This window comes from Aulonocara sp. 'chitande type north' Nkhata Bay, linkage group LG15 (assembly GCF_057382095.1).
Source record: "Aulonocara sp. 'chitande type north' Nkhata Bay isolate Kocher_YH1m ecotype deep benthic linkage group LG15, A_spYH_male_GT1.1, whole genome shotgun sequence".
Classification (NCBI taxonomy): domain Eukaryota; kingdom Metazoa; phylum Chordata; class Actinopteri; order Cichliformes; family Cichlidae; genus Aulonocara; species Aulonocara sp. 'chitande type north' Nkhata Bay.
Window position 1 is genome coordinate 17269197 of NC_141358.1, and position 20117 is coordinate 17289313.

Consider the following 20117-nt stretch of genomic DNA (forward strand, 5'->3'; position numbering starts at 1 on the left):
GATGCCTAGGGAGGAGAGATGTTTTGTGTGGATTTCAATCAGTTGTTGTTGAAAACACATTTCTATTAAATGGCGCACACGAGAAAACGCTGGCTGTCTGCATGTCAAGAACTAATACTGTATATCAAAGACTTTAAGCTTAAACACAGACGCCTCTCCCTTTAATTACAGAAGTCTCAGAGGGCGAGATGATGAGCTTTTTAAATACAGCTTGCAGGGTCACATGGGCCTTCCTGGAAGACCCCTGTAGTAAATTATTCAGTCTTTATTCAACACTTATGATACTTAGAAAAGCCAAAAAGAAACACACCAGTCAGCTGGGGACATTAACAGGAACAGGGTCTTCACAAAACTGCCCGCAATCACTGAGTAACACATTGCGAACTTGAGGGTAGAAAATGGTCTGTGCATGAGAACCAACTAGTGGTAAATGGTAAATGGACTGGTTCTTATATAGCGCTTTCTACTCTTCTGAGCACTCAAAGCGCTTTATACAACTTGTGCATTCACCCATTCACACAAGCACATTTTTCCTAGGTGCTTTCTAACTGACATTCACACACATTCATACTCCGATGGATGCATCGGAGAGGAATTTGGGGTTAGTATCTTGCCCAAGGATATTTGGCATGCAGACTAGGGGAAGCCAGGAATCGAACCACAAACCTTCAGATCAGTAGGTTTGCTCAATGAGCTACAGCCAGTGTAAACTGTCCTTTTTTTAACAGAACATGATAAAAGCATGCATCTTTCTTGGTGCATTGCTCCACTGAAGAGTGGCTGTAGGGTTAAGAAGGCACTAGATGCGGAAGGAGGAAAGGGGGGAAAATAAAGCTGCTAATTACCGTTGTTAGAGCCCTGCATTATCATTACACTCCAAGGTTTCTGACAACACAACAACTGTGCTGCCATGGCAACACTGTGCCGAAGGAGATGTTGGTACTGTGGCTCTGTGTTTCGCCCATTTAATATTGCCTAGGAGATCTGCTGACTACACGCAATCAGTCTGTTCAACATCAATCTGATCATTGACCTGCACCTTAATCCTGAACCCCACTCTGATGAGCGCAGGTGGACACATCAGTCAGCTTGGCTGGCACAACTTCACCCATGGGCGAAACAACACAGCACAGCTGGGTTCGTCTGATATTATGTAACCCAGCGCCACCCCCGCCAGGCCTTGTTCACACCACAAGACCCCTCTCCTCCTACTCCACCTCCCTCTAGTGCACCGTTGGCTATTTGTAGGAATAGGTGCATTGTGAAACAAGAGTGTTCCGGTACAAGCACGGCTCATGGGGGATATTTGAGGAGGAAAATGGTGGCCAAAACAAGCAAAGAAAACGTTTATTTTATGCATTGGTCAATTTTTAGATTTTGGGTTATATTTGGTTCCATTACTTGTGTTATTTCAGACCAGCAGAAAGAAAATGACCAAAACTACACCTGTAAGTGCTTTACAACAACCTGTCTACAGGATGTTTATGCAGAATAAGATACTTGAAGTAGCCGATGTCTCATTTGCATATTTGAACCGAAATATACATACACACACACACACACACACACACACACACTTTCATATCTTAGTGAGGACATCTAATTGACATAATGCTTTCCATAGCCGCTAATCGTAACCCTAACCATCAAAAATGAATGCCTGATCCGAACCCTCAGCCTAAACCTAATCATAACCTAATCGTAACCCTGACACTAAAACCACATTTTGACCCTCAAAAATGACCTCAAACTCATGGGGACAGGCATTGTGTTCCCAATGACTGTTGGTCCCCACAAATATAGTGATATCTATTTGGGTGGGGGGACTGTTAATTGTATATTCCAATAAAAATTCTGCCTCATACATTGAGCCAGGAATGTCCACTTCTGTTTATGCACCAACTTTTCTAGGTTTATTCTCATCTTGCATTCCAAAGGTTCCAACAGACGGCTTTGTTCATGTATTATTCAGAGTGTGATTTACAGAACATTTTATTCCCCCCTTCCCGAAAAATAACATGGGGAAAACATTTTCTCATGAGTGACAGTAAACTGGAGGCAAAAGTTTGATTTTGGTACAGAAACATAATTTTTCCTCGTGGTAAACTCATTGTGCATTCCATGACTCTAACTGGAATTGATTATGGTGATATTGTTTATATCCATGCCTCCACCTCCCCACTGAAGCCTCTTGAATCTTTTTTCTCTCAGTGCACGGTGTTTCACAACACGTGATACTTTCCAAAATCATTGCTGTATGTTAGGCCCCAGTCACACAGACCTAAAGACTATTCCGTGACACCCCAGGACACTCCAGGCGCTGACTGGAACAACAAGCATTTGCAGACAAGCAAGCATCTTCCATGCAAACCGTTGGCGACCTCAGAATCCATTGCTAACCTGTCTCTCGGCCTGTGTGAGTGAGGCCTTATAAGTAAAGATTAGATGGTCCTCCTTAGAAAGGAGCTGGAAAGCATGCAAATTATAGATAAGACTCCACTTCAATAATCACCTTGTTACCTCTAGATCCTTGCTAATTTAAACATAGTCGTTATAATGTCATAGGATATTTTAGCATTAGCTGTATCTCTGAGTCACACTGACTGCAGACAAAAATCCTTTGGTCCCTACAAATACAGTAAGCCACAAAATATTCTCTTATTTCACTGTAACATTTTAAAAGGTTATATTTATTCATTTTTATACTATAAGGTTATATTTCACTGTTGCATATGCTTTGTGTCTGTATAATCAGAATCAGAATCAGAAAGGGGTTTATTGCCAAATGTTGAGCAGGTTTACAACATTAGGAAATTGCTGCGGTGCTTCAGTGCAAACATAGTGTCATAAATAGCACTTAAATAGACATGAAAAAATAAAAGTAGGGATAAGAAATTAAAAGTGCTACGTAGAAAGATATGTGCATGAGATATACATGAGATATATACATGAGAATAAGAATTAAGAGTGCTACGTTGAAAGATATGTGCATGAGTGCAGGTGGTGATCAGTGCCAAACATGGAATGATACAGTGACACAGCGTAGGGTCATGTGTTAGTGGCGGGAACAGTCATATGGTAATTGTTCATGTGTCCAACAGCAGAGGGGAAGAAACTGTTCTTATGGCGAGAGGTTCTGGTGCGAATGGACCAGAGCCTCCTGCCTGAGGGGAGCAGGTCAAACAGACTGTGTCCAGGGTGAGAAGGGTCAGCTGAGATCCGAGCTGCACGCCGCAATGTCCTGGAGGTGTACAGGTCCTGCAGAGATGGGAGTCTGCAGCCAATCACCTTCTCAGCAGAGCGCACAACACGCTGCAGTCTCTGTTTGTCCCTGATAGTGGCTCCAGCGTACCACACGGTGATGGAGGAGGTGAGGATGGACTCGATGATTGCAGTGTAGAACTGCATCATCGTCCGTGTTGGCAGGTTGAATTTCTTCAGCTGCCTCAGGAAGTACATCCTCTGCTGGGCTTTCTTGATGACGGAGGTGATGGTGGGCTCCCACTTCAGGTCCTGGGTGATGGTGGTACCCAGGAAGCGGAATGAGTCCACAGAGGTGATGGGGGTGTCAGTCAGGATGATGGGGGGGGAGTGGGGCTGTGTGCTTCCTGAAGTCCACAATAATCTCCACTGTCTTCTGGGCATTCAGCACCAGGTTGTTGTGGCTGCACCAGGACACCAGACGTTCAACCTCCCTCCTGTAGGCAGACTCATCCCCGTCAGAGATGAGCCCAATAACGGTGGTGTCATCTGCAAACTTGATTAGCTTGACAGACTGGTGGGTGGAGGTGCAGCAGTTGGTGTACAGGGAGAAGAGCAGAGGAGAAAGAACACAGCCCTGAGGGGAGCCGGTGCTGATGGTCCGGGAGTCCGAGACATTCTTTCCCAGCCTCACATGCTGCTTCCTGTCCGTCAGGAAGTCAGTGATCCACCGGCAGATGGGATCAGGCACATTCATCTGGGAAAGCTTGTCTCGGAGATGGTCTGGAAGGATGGTGTTGAAGGCAGAGCTGAAGTCCACAAACAGGATCCTGGCGTAGGTTCCTGGGGAGTCCAGATGCTGCAGGATGAAGTGTAGGGCCATGTTGATGGCGTCGTCTACAGACCTGTTGGCTCTATATGCAAACTGCAGGGGGTCCAGGAGGGGGGCCGTGAGGGTCCTGAGATGGGAGAGAACTAGGCGCTCAAAAGACTTCATGACCACAGATGTCAGAGCCACGGGTCTGTAGTCATTTAGTCCAGTGATCCTAGGTTTCTTGGGGACAGGGATTATGGTGGAGGACTTGAAGCAGGCAGGCACATGACATGCCTGCAGTGAGAAGTTGAAAATGCCAGAAAACACTGGGGCCAGCTCGTTTGCACAGTGTCTGAGGGTGGCAGGAGACACGCCGTCTGGGCCGGGAGCTTTCCGAGCATTCAGGTTCTTAAACTGCTTCCTCACATCTGCTTCATGAATATGAAGAGTTGTGGTGGGAGGAGGTGGTGTGAAATCCTCTTTTGTGTGGGGTGAGGAGGGGGGTGTTGTAGGTGAACAGTTTGAAGGTGGTGATGGCTCTATGGAGGGGGGAGAGGTGGGGGAATTAGTGTCCAAAGTGCCTCTATTGTTGGGGCCGTTGGAGGTGTGAAGGCTGCCTGATGGCTCGTCAAAACGGCAGTAGAAGTCGTTAAGGGTGTTGGCTAAGAGCAAGTCATCAGTGGAGTGGGGGGTTTTAGGCTTGTAGTTTGTGATATTCCTAAAACCTTTCCACACAGAGTCTGTCTACACTGTTTTTAGTTTCTCTTGTGAAAATCTCCAGTTTCAATTCCATTTTCAAAATGGACTGTGTCTGAATAAAGGATTCAGTATTTTGTGATTTATGGGGTGATAAAAGGTCATATCCAAAATCAACAATTTAAAAAAAAAAAAAAAAAAACTATGATCTTTATCTGATGTTCAGATTGCTTTTTAAATAGAAATCATTTTTAGACAGATAAGGACTCATTTACACATTTATGTGTAAAATCTTTAAAAAAAAATACAACAAAACTATTAAACTAATTAATAAGATTAGTAAAGTGTCATTTACAAATGTGTGCAAATTTTCTTATCCTAATCAACTGTATTAGAACACTGTAAAACTAAATATGCATGAACAAATTGGGGCTTGAGCAAAACTACCGCTCTATGAAAACAGATTGTTTAATGTCATTTCAGAATCAGAATCAGAATATTTTATTGATCCCTGGGGGAAATTTACAACAATTTGGTCTTTTTATACTCATTAAACAGAATGAAACATAAGGTTGATTGTGTGGGACAGACACTCCCTTCAGCTGTAGTTTAACACTCTTACAGATGACTAGCTTGTGGCACTGCTTTAATTGCCTGTAATAGGTCAGATGAGATTCCAGTGTCGTCTCCATCACTGATTCCAGCACTGATTCTGCCTTTACTTCTTGGAAACAATTTTTGTTACTAAGCAGTACTTGCCAAAAGTGGAAGTGCAGCCGTTGCCTGGCAACATTAGCTTACTGAATCTCATATCAGGAAGCAATGAGAACTACGGGTGCTTTGAGCTCGAACCCTCCAGATACTTTTCTAATCTCCGACTGTAGAGACTGAAGTCCAACAATCATGCTATTCAAGTCATCTGATAGCACATTATATCTTGTAGAGCTCATATCTGCACACCTGACTACTCGTCATAATCCCATACACAAGCATAACATAAACTTTAAACCACAGAACAGTAGTGGATCCCCACAGGTTAGTTACTACATTCAACTTAATTTTCACTAACTCAGTCCTGCTTAACAAAGACAGAAAAGGGACACTTCTTTCCAAGCACTACATCTGTGATGAAAATTAGGGAAGCAGCCTCAAGGGTCCATTCATTTAAGCCTCTCTTCAAGCACAGACAACCCTCCACTCACCCCATCCCAAGTCTAAGGGATTTTAAAGGTAGTAATTTAATTTAGAAAAAAAAACAACAACAACCCTGTGGGTTCTCACTGAATTAGATTTTCCACTAAACTGGCCCTCTGTCATTAGAAAGTGCCACTGGGGCAATCAACTGTCCAACTATTTGCTAGTTAATGAAAAACATGAGCTTTCACAGGCACAAACCACTGATCGAGCTTTCCTCTCTTCAGCTTGTGAGACCCAGCAGAGGCACCAACTAGAAGTTGTCAGAATACTACTACTCTAATGGATCAAAGCGCTTAGTGGTAAATCACCACCAAAGACCATCTAAAGCAGAATAGCCCTCTCTATTTGAGTGACTGGGTAATAAGGCAGCATCCATTTATGTTGGCAGGGAGAGATGTAAGGTAATAGGGTAGCAGGAGAAAAGTGTAGTTTGATATGGAAGCTTTGTGGCAAACAAGGTTACCATCACCTGCATCAAGTATTTTCTGGGAATGACAGAAAGCGTATGATAGGTTCTCTTGTTTCATGAAATCAGATTTAATCTTTGGTCTGAAAACACAAGCTCATTGTGCATTTGAGTGTTTAACTAATAATATCTGCAAATTTACTTTTTTAAATTGATAAGACAATATTATGTTATAGAAGAGAGTTTCTCCAACTATAGGGCATGCCAGATCACGTTGGACTGCACTTATTTTACCGTTCCATTACACAATTTCCTGCTGCTACACATACCAAACAACTTGCTAAAAGAGGCAAGTGCCATATTGATCAATAAATTACAATAACCAATTTCAGCATTCTCTATGCCAATAAAAATGTTCACAAATCCCAACACACTGATATATCGCAGGTAATCTTCACCCAGCTTGTGAATGAAAGGAAGACCTAATTTATGCTAATATTTTCAAAGACTCACAATCTGGGCCAAAGTTCACATGCAAACCTACTGAGGGTCACCGTGGTTAGGACTGCATTCACTAACTGACAGCAGGAACAAAGCCCATAGCAGCTGGTTTCTCTACAGCAACATGCGCCAGTGTGTGTAGCACAACACTTCAAATCCCACTTGTCCAAATAATCATTAACCAGTTCAGCCCTGTGTAAATATTTTAAGAACCTTTGTAAACTAAAAGGTAAATACACACCTTAGCAAGAGGACACACACACACACACACACACACACACACACACTCTAAAAGGAGGGGGGCTCAGTAGTGGGACGTCCAGATTTCATTGTTATTCGGCATGTTGGGCTTACATAGGGTTGAAAACGATGAGGTCATCCCTATTGTGTACACCAAGCATTCACACACACATACCTCTGCATGCCACTGCAGACCATTGGCTCAGCTGAAACACAAATGGGATGAAGCTAGTTTTTGGAAGGTTGGGGGATTTTCTTTTTTTTCCTCTCACTTAACCACTTTTTTTTTTTCCTCCTCAAAGTCATCAAAATAAATCCAATAAACTCAAGAATGAAAACTCTACTTGTGTTTGCAAGGCTGCCACCTCAAAAGCCAAAATACTCCCATTCTTCGATGAGCTCAGTGAACAGAACGGTTGCACTGAGCAATACAGATCATGACAGGCCACTTTCCTGTTTTGGTTTCTGCAGTCACCACCTGCAAGCCAGATGATGTGAGATTGGGCACTGTGACCCATTTTTCCGGATTAGAAGAAAACTATCTGCAGGTCTACTTGTCTCATCATTGTTTATGTCCTCTAGTGGAGCACGTGATAATTAAGGCGAAAACAAGTAGAGACAGACTATAGCAAACAGTCCAAACAACTGGATTTGCTGCTTTTTTGAATGTTGAGCCCTTTGCAAAATAAGAAAGCTGCCCTTGTAAACTGGAAATGCAGTGTTTTAGTACTGTATAGACTAAATAAAAGATTCAAAAATAACCAGAGTAATGAAATGAAAATAAGCCAGAAGCCTGAAATTTATCTGGATAAAATAAGCACCCTACTCAGTTACCAGCAACAACTGAGGAATTCATACCTATCAGCATCATCTGTGGCTTTCTATGCGCATCTGACAAGCAGGAAGACCGAGCAGGGTTCAGCCAAAAGCCGCTACTGCTGATTTCAGTAAATCCAGATGGATTTATGTGTTTACCATCCCTGGCACTATCTAGGACCTCCTTGGAACCAACAAACCCGAGCAAGATGTCTTTCATTATGTGGATCTGTCCTCCTCATCATGAGGACTGATTGTTGGAGCTTCATTTAACATTTCTTCCTAAGATAAAGATGCCACCACATGCACTGAAATTCTTTTTCCGTGACCCTTTAGCAAATACAGCTCTTTTTGTTGGAGAATTCTTCAACGTAGAATTCAGAGAAACAGACCATAATACCGCCAATGATCGGCTAAATGGCAGAAAGGCTTTATCCTCGGTCGTGCCTAAACTCAGGCAAGAAGCATCCATCTATCCCTTTATTGCTTGTTCTACTCAAGATGTAGCCTTTAATGTGCACTGGGCAAACCTTCAGTGCATGCTGGGATAAATTAAAAGCTCAATTCATTTCAATTTTTGATATTCTTAGACGCAGGGAGTTGGTGTCGGGGGTTTTATGAGCAGCAGCTGACAGCCATGTTTTGACTTACATTTAACCCTCAATAAACCAAACTATTTAAGTTGCCAAAATAACAAGGTTGAGTAATTTCTTTATATTTTTCATCCAAAGTTTCTTGCTATTTTTAAAGTGGTCTTGACAACAGCTCTCCAAGCATTCTGAAGGTCTTTCCAAGGTTTTTCCTGAACCTGTGACTCATTCTACAATAAAAAAATAAATAAAAATATGCACCTATCTCAAGGAATGAACCCGTGTTGTGTCTACACATAACACTTTAAACACAGAACCACTTTTAGACTGCATCTTTATCTCTTTTTTTTTCGATTGTGTCTTGTTACTAGCAGCCTGTTACAAAAAGAAACAAAAAAACAAAACAAAAAAAACAAAAAAAAAAACACTTGTTCCATTTTCTTTCATTCAATCTATAAAGAAAATCCAGTTTGACAGGCACAAAAACTTTATTTTTACACCAAGAAAGTGATTCTCAAAGAACTTATGTGAAAACCTGACATATCTGTACATGGTACGTAGTGTCCTTCAAAGATTTAAAGAAGAACAGAAGTATCAGGACTATCTACAGCAGATAAACAGCATTTGAAAGTTATGTCTTTAAGAAATAGGACAAAGACCTGACACAGGACCCGAGAGGTGATTCTGGTCCTTCACAAGAATTGGACTGGAAGGAATCAGTCAGATCAAATTTTGATCAACCATGCAATATAATCTGGAAAGAATCCAAGTGGCTACAACTTCATTTTTTAACATGACAATGATCCCAAACACACTGCCAATGCAGTAAAAGGATATCGGGATAAAAGAAAGAAAAAAAAAACAAAAAAACAAAAAAACAAAAAAAAAAAAACAAAAAAAAAAAAACCCCACACACACACACACACACACACACACACACACACACACACACACACACACACACACACAATCGGTTATGGACCTCAACATTATTAAAGGAGTGTGGAACAAAATGTAATGAAAGGCAGCCTTGGAATGTCCTTCAAGAAGCTGTAACAAATATTGCTGAAGATTACTTTAATTACAAGAAAGCTCGTTCAGGAGTTCAGGCTAAGTTGTTCATACAAAATACTGACTGCTAAGTTTGCTAGAATTTTACAAATTGTTGTTACTTTTATTATTCAATTTCCATGTATGTTTTCACATTTCAATAAATTTACTAAACCCCACTTCCCATTTTCCTAGAACAATATGAAGGAATGAGCGGTGGCTCGAAACTTTTCACAGTGCTATATAATAGCACTGTGTCATTTCAAGAAAAAAAAAAAAGATAGATGAACCAATACTTTAATACAATAATCACCAAGAAACTCAAACTTTCTTATGCTTCCATTTAAAATAAAATTTTCTGTAGGCGTTTCATTTTGTTGTAGAAATTATTTATATAGTACTGAAATATCTGAAACTTATTACTGGCAAAATTACATGTCTAATAATGGGAAAAAATAACAACAAATTGCAATTTAAAAAAAAAAAAAAAAGCCCATGATGTTAAAATTCATCCCCACTCAGCCACTCTAAGGTTAAAGTAACTTGAACACTAAATCCCATCTCTGGCTGAAATATGCGCTCCATGTATCTTACAACCATGCCCTCCTCCCCTGTTTGGCCACATTACCATAAACATCAACATAGCCAAAAGATTATCTGTTTGAATTGTTGTGGCTCAGTGGAAAATTACAAGCAAGGAAGAGAAATCAAACTGACAGAGAAATCACAAAGACTGTCAATTACAGTGCACTTAATGAATCAATTTCAAGGCTGGGAAACAACTCAAAAGCTTGTTGACTTTAATACCAGATTTTTCTTTTTGAAACGCCTCTTCACACTATGGCAGCTCAGCAATGCATACTTTTAAAACAGAAGAAGGGAGAGAGGGGGAAAAAAACTCATATCCCCTTTATCACATAAAATAATCAGCTGCTTCCAAGCTTATAGTATGTCACACTAAAAGCAATACAGACTGCAGATGATCAAAAAAGAAAACTTAAACCAGGCACATGACAGCTTTCCAACTTTAAGAAGTGACAGTTTCCCTTGGATGAAAGAAGCAACTCCATCCTGCAGTAATGGATAATGACCAGGATGTAGGTCTTCCTTTAATCCCGTGCCCGTTTCCCTTACTTGTGCGACTGTCGTCACTGGAGGCTTTCCTATAGTTGCGCGTTCAGGAAATGGCACATTAGACCTTCAGGCTCCTCTATAAAAACGCATTTGAATTGTTCAGGATCAAATTACTACTATAATGAAGCTGCCAAAAAATACAAAAACAGTATTTATACAAAAGGATAATCTTGTTAAGTCAGGACCACTATAGTCTAAAAATAAAAATTGCCATTAGCAGTGATTTATATTTGGCGTCATGGCTCTGATGTGTCACCTTTCCAACTTTCCATGGTCAGCTGATGGCGAAGAGAGCTGCAGCAAGATCATCAACATCATGACAAGGAAAAGCTTGGATGGATGTGGGTAGCAAAGCAGCTTGCAGATTTGTAGCAACTGAGGACAGTTTAAATAGAACACCCTGCCTGTATGCCATTTGCCCACTAAATGTGTAGAAAAACATTAACTTGATGTGAGCTGGTATTGAAATCAGCAGTTTTTTTTGTTTTGGGGTTGCAAGCCGCCTGAAGGAATGCTACACTCAATTTCTTGTGCACCCTCTATATGATATGGAAGAACTAGAGCAGCTTCTCTGGCCAGCTTGGACTTATAATAATTAACTGTGTGCACTATGTAGTTAAGCGCACTCTCATTTCAAAGTTTTGCCCCAGGAATTTAGACATTAACTCGAGTGGGTACACGTGTCTCATGCTTGGATACAAATGCAGGAACATTTGAGAATGGGTCGAATGTTCCCAGAGGATGTGGGTGACAACACATTAGCCTCACTTCTTGAATTATTCTGGACAGCTTGCTGCAGTCATATTAAATATCATGTATCATTTTTGGAAACCCACCAACAGCAGTGTGCTATTAGTCTAATCATTTTTTGAGCATTTTGCACCCAAACATTTAGCCAAGACAGGGTCAAAGGGGAGCTGGAGCCAAGCCATCACAGAGCTACTGCAGAAGAGCAATCCTTTATGCTTACATTCACACCTACGGCCAACTTGATCCCCCAACTTGATCACCAATGAACCTAACAATCGCCATTAGAAGAACCAAGAGTATCCAAAGAGAATGTAGAAAGCCACAAGAACAATATGTAAAATTCCACATAGCTCCAGTCAGTCAGTTAATTGGAACCCAGAATCGTTTTGATGTGAGAAGACTGATCGAAAACCACCTGGCAACCATCGGTCTCTCTGCGTGGCAAGTGTTTGCTGAGGTTGCTGCCTGTCGCTAGGTGAAATTGGTCACAAAGCAGTATATGTAGATTCACAGAAAACTTTCTTGTGAAAGGCTTGGTCTTTAGCACATCACCCATAGTTTTCATGGAAGACATTTGCACTCAGCAAACTGTTACCAAGCAGCAATGAAACTGAAGAGTGTGACCCAAGCTGTAGATGGAGTCCATTTGCCAAGTGCCTTTTGTAATGTGTTGGTTGTGGTAGTATAGCACAAGTTTTACTTTAAAGGCAAACTGCCTCAATTTCTAGTCTGCATTACACTACAAGTTCCACTATCGCTTGACCAGTAGTTGACGAGTGTTTGGCCAGCCCAAGGGTCTTGCATGACCATGGTATTTTGATAGCAGTCAAAGCAATCACAAGGTGGTTTTGTAGTGCAGCACCCTCTTTGCAACCAATTCCACTCAGTGATGGCCAGAAAACTCCAACAACCTCTACCAATCACTCACCAACTGACTGGAAAACACATTTTACCTAGCAACTGAAGCCTGTAACAATTCTTATTTTCACCAGCACCTCGTAGGATATAATCCACTACTACAACTGAAAGGTGCCATTAACCCTTTAAGACCTACCATAGAACCAAGTCCGCCAGAGCTTATATTATATTTTTACATGCTGTGGAGCCATTTTTGGGAGCATTTCAAGTTGCTATACATCAATACAACCATTATAGCCCAGATTTTAATAATATGTATTCATTAAGTGCATAGTAATTACATAAATTGCAAAAAAGTGCAATAAACTACAAAAAAATTGAAAATCGTTTTTGATTTTTTAACATATATTTGTAGTTAGAGAAATTTAAGAGTCTTATCCCTCAAAACTGTAAATACAAAAAAGTTGCACAAAATAGTTTCCTACCACAGGAAATTTATTTTGAGTGTCTTCATAGTTTTATTTTTGAAATACACCAATTTTTATACACTGCAGGAAAAACGAAAATAAATATTATACTGCAAATTTGCAAAAAAGCAGCATATGCATCAAAATAAACTATTTCCAGCAGTGCAATATGAGTCCTAAGCATCCCAGAAACGACACAGAAAGTCATAAAGTCAAAGATAACTTTTAAAAAGAGCAGTATAGGCCCTGAGGCCCTGATCGCAAAAAAGACTACATTTCCGCGAAAATGACGTCACTTCCGGTTTCGGGCAGGTAATGGCGGAAATGCAAAAGTTCGCGCTGACGTCTATTCCAACGTAGGAAGTGTTTTGAACAGCTGATCAGATCGGTAAAGCGTGTTTCTGGAATATTATGTTTTTGTTCCTGCAAGCGCTTTTTATGCAGTTTTTGCAAAGCTTTATGTGGAAGGAAACCGTGACCTAGGACAAGCTGATGGCATCAGATGTAAGTACAACTCCTCCGGTTTCATATGCAAAAAAAATTTTTGCACTAGCTTACGTGGTTGCAGTGCTACTGGGATTTAAAAATAGTTACACATAACAGAGCGTTCCCGCTCCGATCGGCTCTAAAGGGTTAAAGTGCAAGCTGTCTGTCAGCCACCACTGAACAACAAAAACAAAAGAAAGCAATACCAGTTGTTGGAGTTGTAAAATGTGTGTGGCCCTGTGAGTTTGGATCCTACCACAGAAACAGAAACATGCTGAGCCAAAGGTAACTAAAGCCACCAGGAAGTCTTGTGCAGAACTCCTTCAAATAAACGAAAATAAGGTCCAGAACAAACTCAGCTGTGTAAGGCTAGTGTGACTGCCACGATGGTCATTAAGAGCATTTTGGGGTCAAAGTGAGGGTCAGATAGTTTTCAATTTGCTATTAATGCTATTAATTTGAAATTCCAATGCTTTTCCCACTCTTTAAGCTTCCTTTTTGTTTGTTATTATTTATTTCCAACTTTGTACCAGGAAAAACAAATGAAATACATAAATAAATCACAGCTTTAGCCCCTTATCTTTGTAAGAGCACCAACCCAGTCAAGCAAATACATGAAAGTAATCCAATATTTAAGGACAAAGAGCAGATAAACATTGACTACTGCCACTTCATGTCCTCTAAATTGCTGACAGAGTGATGGCAGTAAACAAGATAGATATAAGCGGATTTCAGCCAACATATTAATGAATCCCCAATCATCAAGCTATTGAGAGGCAAATACAAAAAAACAAAAAGGTGCACTCTGTCACAGACACAGTCCTTGCTGTCTGTTTTTTACCTGAGATTTCTCTACAACTCTTTATTTCTATTTTCATCTTTTTGGTTTTAGTCATATTTCTCCAGGGTCTTCTCTCCTTTCCCCCACAGCTGTCCCTCTGACTCAGGCTACCAGCTTCAAAGTGGCTAAGGTTATTTAAAACCTCTGAACTTCCTCTTCCAAATATAATACACTTTAAGATGTATTTATTTATTTTTTGCTAAACAGGAAAGGAAATTTGTCCAGTTAAACTGTCAGGATGCAAACAGTTAAAACAAACCGGCATGAATCACTACATATTCTGCATCTACTGAAAATACACGGGGAACTGATTATTGACAGGAACTTCAACATCTCTCTAGAACAGTTTGAACTAAAGAAACTTTCATAAAAAGAGACAATTTAGAAGATTTCTGCCAGAAAAGCTCTTAGGCAGGCCGCCAGAATTGCAAAGTGTATGGCATAGATTTGAACAGCAGAACTGTGCAGACTAGGGCTGCCATGATTAGTCGACTCGTCACAATTACGTCGACTATCAAAATTGTCGACAACTAATTTAATAGTCGACGCATCGTTTGAAGTTTTGTAAGGTCCCAAAAGACGCAGGAATAAGTAGTAGGATTTAAGAGTGTAATAACGGACTGAAACAGAAGATGGCAGCACTGCATGTACAAGGATGCCAGCTGCCGTTAAACCCCGAAGAAGAAGAAGAAGGAAGTGTGTCCCAGAATTCATAGCTCAATTTCCAACAATGGCGGCAGCTAGTTAGTTTTAATATTACTCTTATTATACTTTCTGGGTCACAAAATAAACGTTTAACATATTTTCAGGCGAGAATGTAGCTGTGTAAACCTCAAATATCTGCTCAGTTTATCAAGACACCGCATATTTTCAAAAGTGCTCCAATGTTTTCGGAGACGTCTGTTACCCACTAGCTCGATAGCTAGGCTGGGTTCAAGGCTCACTAGAGCCCGTGAGAACACCGGACTCCCGGCAAATTGTTTTCAAACCCACCGCTGTCTTTTGCTACCCAGGTTAAACATGATATACAAGTCACTTAGATAACTTAAAAATGTTTTTTTTTTTCAGTATTTTATTTGTTCCTGAGTAAATCTGTTTGGCTGAAATTAAAGTTATAGTTTTTACACAGCTGAATAAACGTCAAACAGACAACTGATTATCAGAAGTGTGAGATACTCGAGAATATACTCCGGTGTCCTGTTATATTTTAGATAGCAAGGAGCAGATGGCCGAGTTTATTAAACTCCAACGAAACAATCTGCAAATTTCATTAAACTTTAATAAACTATCATCTTGTCTTTATTTTTAGTTAGCACATACCTTAAACACTTAAAGCTGTAAGCTAATGGTAGTTATATAAGAGCAGATGCATGCTGGTGCAATAAGCTGTACGTTGTACGTCCAATGGATGCATGATCTGATTAGTCGACTAATCGCAAAAATAATCGGTGACTAGTCGACTATCAAAATAATCATTTGTGGCAGCCCTATTGCAGACGCATGCACAGCTGCTCCCAACAGAGAAACAAATGATTAAGCTCATTAGAGCTAATTAGTGAATATTGCTGGACAGATTTCAAAAAAGTTCTACCAGATATTTTGAGTAATTTTACACATTTCTACATTTCCAGCGACAGACCATGACTTACAACCATTTTCATGATAATGTGCAGCTCTGATTATTTTGATGAAAACAGTCACAACTTGTTATCTTCAGTAAGAAAAGATGTGTCATTTGTGTTTTTACAGAATTTCATGTGTTATTGATTCTGAGAACTCAAACCAATTTAATACCTTTACAACTATACTTAAGTCCAAACGGCTTGTTACACAAATTCAGAGTAGAGCTGGGCGATAGAACGATAACGATATGTATCGCGATATAACTTTTACTCGATAGAGAAATTAAGCTATCGCGATAGACCTCGCCGCTCTTGTCCTCTTAAAAAAAAAAAAAAAAAAAAAAAAAGGTCAGCCGATCCAAATTCAGTAGCGCAGAGCCGAACCAATCACAGCCGCAGCGTCACGTCGCGTGACTTGTTACGTACAGCACAAGTGCCAAGCCGCACGTGTGTTTGTTTGGGAAGCAGCCAGCGGGTAATGGAGCCAGCGCGTAATGGAGGAAATGAGTGTGCCGACTAGAAAAATCAACAGAGCGTGACCGAAGAGAAAACAGATGATGGTTCCAATGCCGGAGAGATTGTCGAACGGAAGAGCCATAGAAGTTCCGTAGTGTGAAGGTATTTCGGCTATTTCAAGTCTGACAAAAAACAGTAGCGTGCACTGTAAATTGTGCCGAAAGCAAGTCTGGAAATACAATAAACTGGTGCATGCGTCACACTGTGCGCCACGTTATTGTTTCGGTGAAATGAATTTCTACAATACTGTTAATTCTACTCTCTGCAGTGTTTAAATGCTTACATATACACACAGTTACTGTCCCTCCACACATACGACTCGGTTCTGCTTCTATGCCCCAGCTTTGTTTACTTTTTCCCACCGAGGCTTCTAGACTTCTGATTGGCCAACATTTCTGCACGGTTAGGAATCTAGCGCCACCTGCTGCTTTGGCATGTTCATAGCAGCGTTTTCCTTCATTTCTGCCTTTATGTGTGGACGGGATTATTTTTTTAAAACGAAAACGGAAAATCTCCGTTTTCAAAAATGCCCGTGTACGTGTGGACGTAGCCTCAGTCTCTGACTGGAAGCGCTAATTCGTCATTCGGCTTTTGTCAGACTAAAGTAACTGTTAAAACTGTTTGAAAAGCTAAGCTATACAACAAGGAGAGATTGAGAATTTCCTTTTAGTTCTCAGTTTATTTGATATTGACAAAAGTTAGTCAGTTTTGTCTGTTCTTCTGTAAAACAAACTAAGATTTATTTTTAGAATTAATATTTTGTTTCTAAGTGGAATTGACAATTTAGTCTGTTTCGTTTGTTCTATTTTGAAACGCTTTAGCGGCTGCCTTTTGTGTAGTTTGCAATATTTGCCTTTATTTATCTGAAAAAGTCTCATGTTCCTTAAGTACATCTACCTTGTTGAACTTATTATGGGAAATAAATATTTAAATAAAAACAAGCTGCTGATTATTTCACATTTTACTTGTGAGCAACGGCACATTTAAATCTTACAAATATAGTTATTTGGCTTATATCGTGATAGATATCGTTATCGCCTGAAATGAAAAAAACATATCGTGATATGAAAAAAATCTCATATCGCCCAGCTCTAATTCAAAGACTCGCAAACATGGCTCGAATCACTTTTTCTCGAGTTTTTAAAAGTCTCGCTGTTTATCGAGTTTTCGCAGTACGTGAAGCTGAAAAGGTCAAATAACAGCAAAGACAGTGAGCCATTTCAATTACCAAAAACCATTTACTGTCATTATGCAGAAATATTAACTTCACACACTCCTTGGCTCAGGTTGTGGGTTGCCAGATTGCACTAAAGATTAATCTGTATGTAGTGTGTGGATTTTAGACTGTTCCACAGGCAATCGGGCAACTTGCCGCATGGGCTGTCCAGCTGAAGGCAGAGTAACTTCCCTGTCGGAAACACGTGTTTGGAACACCAAAAAACAACCACCAACTTATCCAAACAGAGTCAGCCGAATAAATAAATAACTACACATGAACAGATTTCCTGAAAATTGGTTGTTTTCAGCATTTTAAAGTTTAAAAAACCTGAAAAATAGAAATTATGTTGGATATTTAAAATCACCAAAAATCAGTACCTGTACTGGTCTTGCAAATTTGTGTATTTTGGCTTCAGCTCCCCCACGACCCTGAATTCGATAAGCAGAAGAAGATGGATGGCTGGCTGGGTAGACAAATATAATGTCAGGGCTGTGCAGATTACAAGAGATTCCTGGGAGAAGGAGCAAAATGCAAACCCAATGGAAGACCATCTTTAAATAATATTAGGTATGCCATATATTTCTCCCAAAAAGTTATTTAAACAGTTTAAATATCATCTTTGTAGGGACACTATATGATTCACCCTTGGCAAATATTAAGAACTCTAAAACAATACAGAAAATGCTAACCACAAACGCAAGTCAAATTTAGCCGATGACATTAAAAATATGGGATAACAGCAACCTTAAAAGATTGAGCAACCAGAATGGGTTAAGTTGTCAAATAACTCTCCCAGTACTAATAACCCCAATTTGAGTAAGAAATTCAATCCAGTTCAAAGCTGACACTCAAATGATCACGAGTGCTGACATTACAAGGTAATTTCAGGAAAAATGGCTTGCATGGATTTCAAGTTGCACCTCCAGACACAAACACACACACACAACAATTTCCCCCAAAAATGGCACAAGAGAGGCGGCAGCAATTAACAAATCCAACTGGGTCACAAAATGACTTCTTTCACTAATACCAACTCAGGCAGCCAACACCAGCAGCATCCATTTAGCCATCCAGAAATACAGAAATTTGAGAGCTTTGTCTGCTTGGAAACAGATGGCAAGGCAGTTGGTAGGAATTTCAGAAACACTCCAGTACATGTTAGTCTTATCCCCTAACAGTTTTTGTACTCAGTGGCACTCTTGCAATTTCATTATAGAGTTGACATGAGGAAGGGTTGAGGACAGTCTGAAAGAATTATTAATTTGACACAAACTCATTGTAATCCAGGATAATGAACACGTGCACCCCTGCAGTCAATGCTTTCTACCAGTTAGCTGACGTGCTGTTGTTGTTCTCTCACTTCTGCAACAGCAACTAGTATAATGCTGATAATAGCCAAGTCATTCAGCCACAAAGGACATGAACTAATAGTGAAATTCTGTGTCAATGATTATGTCAAAAAAAAAAAAAAAAATAGAAAGATAAATCATTGTGTTATCACACCTTTCAGGTCTGTATCTAGTGCAAAACACATAAATCAGTAAATGCCACCTCATTTACTAATGTCAGTCAACAAGTCCAAAGAGCCAAACAGCTCTTTTTAAACATTAAAAAAATAGATATTTTCAAGGCTGTGTCTAATCATGTAAAAAGCACATGATATCAATACTGACCACAATACTTTAAAAAGTAATACCTCTTTGTAAGGGATTACTTTGACTTCTTATGATTATTCTGTTATTACATTGAATAGAGTAGTTTGATAGAGCATCATAAATGTGAAAAAGTAGAATTTTTAAGTTATCATCATCTAAGGCAGCGGTCCCCAACCCCCGGGCCTCGGACCGGTACCGGTCGGTGAGTCGTTTGGTACCGGGCCGCAAGAGTTGAGGCTCAGGTGTGAAATGTATGGTTTTCAGCGTTATTTTGTTATCGTTTTTATTGTTAACTCTGTTTTCCTGGGTCTTTTCACGTGTGTTATGAATAAATCTTCTTTTTTTCGGTACCGGTACTAGTTTTATTTTGTTATATTTATTCGCGATACCTTAAAGGTCGGGCATAAACCGGTCCGTGGCGCAAAAAAGGTTGGGGACCGCTGATATAAGGCTACGTTCACACTGCAGGTCTTAATGCTCAATTCCGATTTCTTGATCAAATCCGATTTTTTTTGTCTACTTGTTCACACTACAAATAATATGCGACAGCAAACGCGCTCCAGTGTGAGCCCTCAAAGCGGCCTGCATGCGCAAAAGAAGACGTCACACACAACGCGCTCTGTTTAGACCCAGAGCAAACAATATTGTTTGACTGATGGCCCTTAATATAAAGACTTCAGACTTTACGTTTCCCAATTTTTGCTTTAAGTTATTTTGTTATTTACATAATAATGTAAATAACCTAATAATTATCCTTATTGCTGTTTAAGAGAGGAGCGGTGCTTCAAAGGATAGTTGCAGATTTATGTCAGAATCTGCAGATTATACAGTACAAATAAAATGTTCATGTTTCTCCAACGTTGTCTTCCCAACAACTTCACTGACATCTACACTGGATGGCCAGGAAGCGTTTACGATGTCTTCTCGGGCACTTCTCCAAAGCTGATAATTGGCGTCTGTCTTGTGTCAGTGACATTTAATGCGACTTGACCGTTCACACAGCAGTCGCTTTCTAAAACATCGGATATGTATCGGATTCAGTACCATATGCGAAAGTG

The 20117-nt window shown here is 40.1% G+C and overlaps 1 protein-coding gene across 3 annotated transcripts in view; it reads right to left on the reverse strand.

Annotated features, from left to right (window-relative positions):
- The window catches only part of sipa1l1 (signal-induced proliferation-associated 1 like 1), a 100891-nt gene that overhangs the window by 73845 nt on the left and 6929 nt on the right, over nt 1–20117 (reverse strand). Inside the window, exon 1 of one of the 3 annotated variants that reach the window (XM_086264687.1) lies at nt 17782–17878. The exons of the other annotated variants lie outside the window; for them this stretch is intronic. The gene's annotated coding sequence lies outside the window, so the exon portion shown is untranslated. Of the gene's footprint in view, nt 1–17781; nt 17879–20117 lie in introns of those variants that run through there. 3 annotated transcript variants of the gene reach the window in all.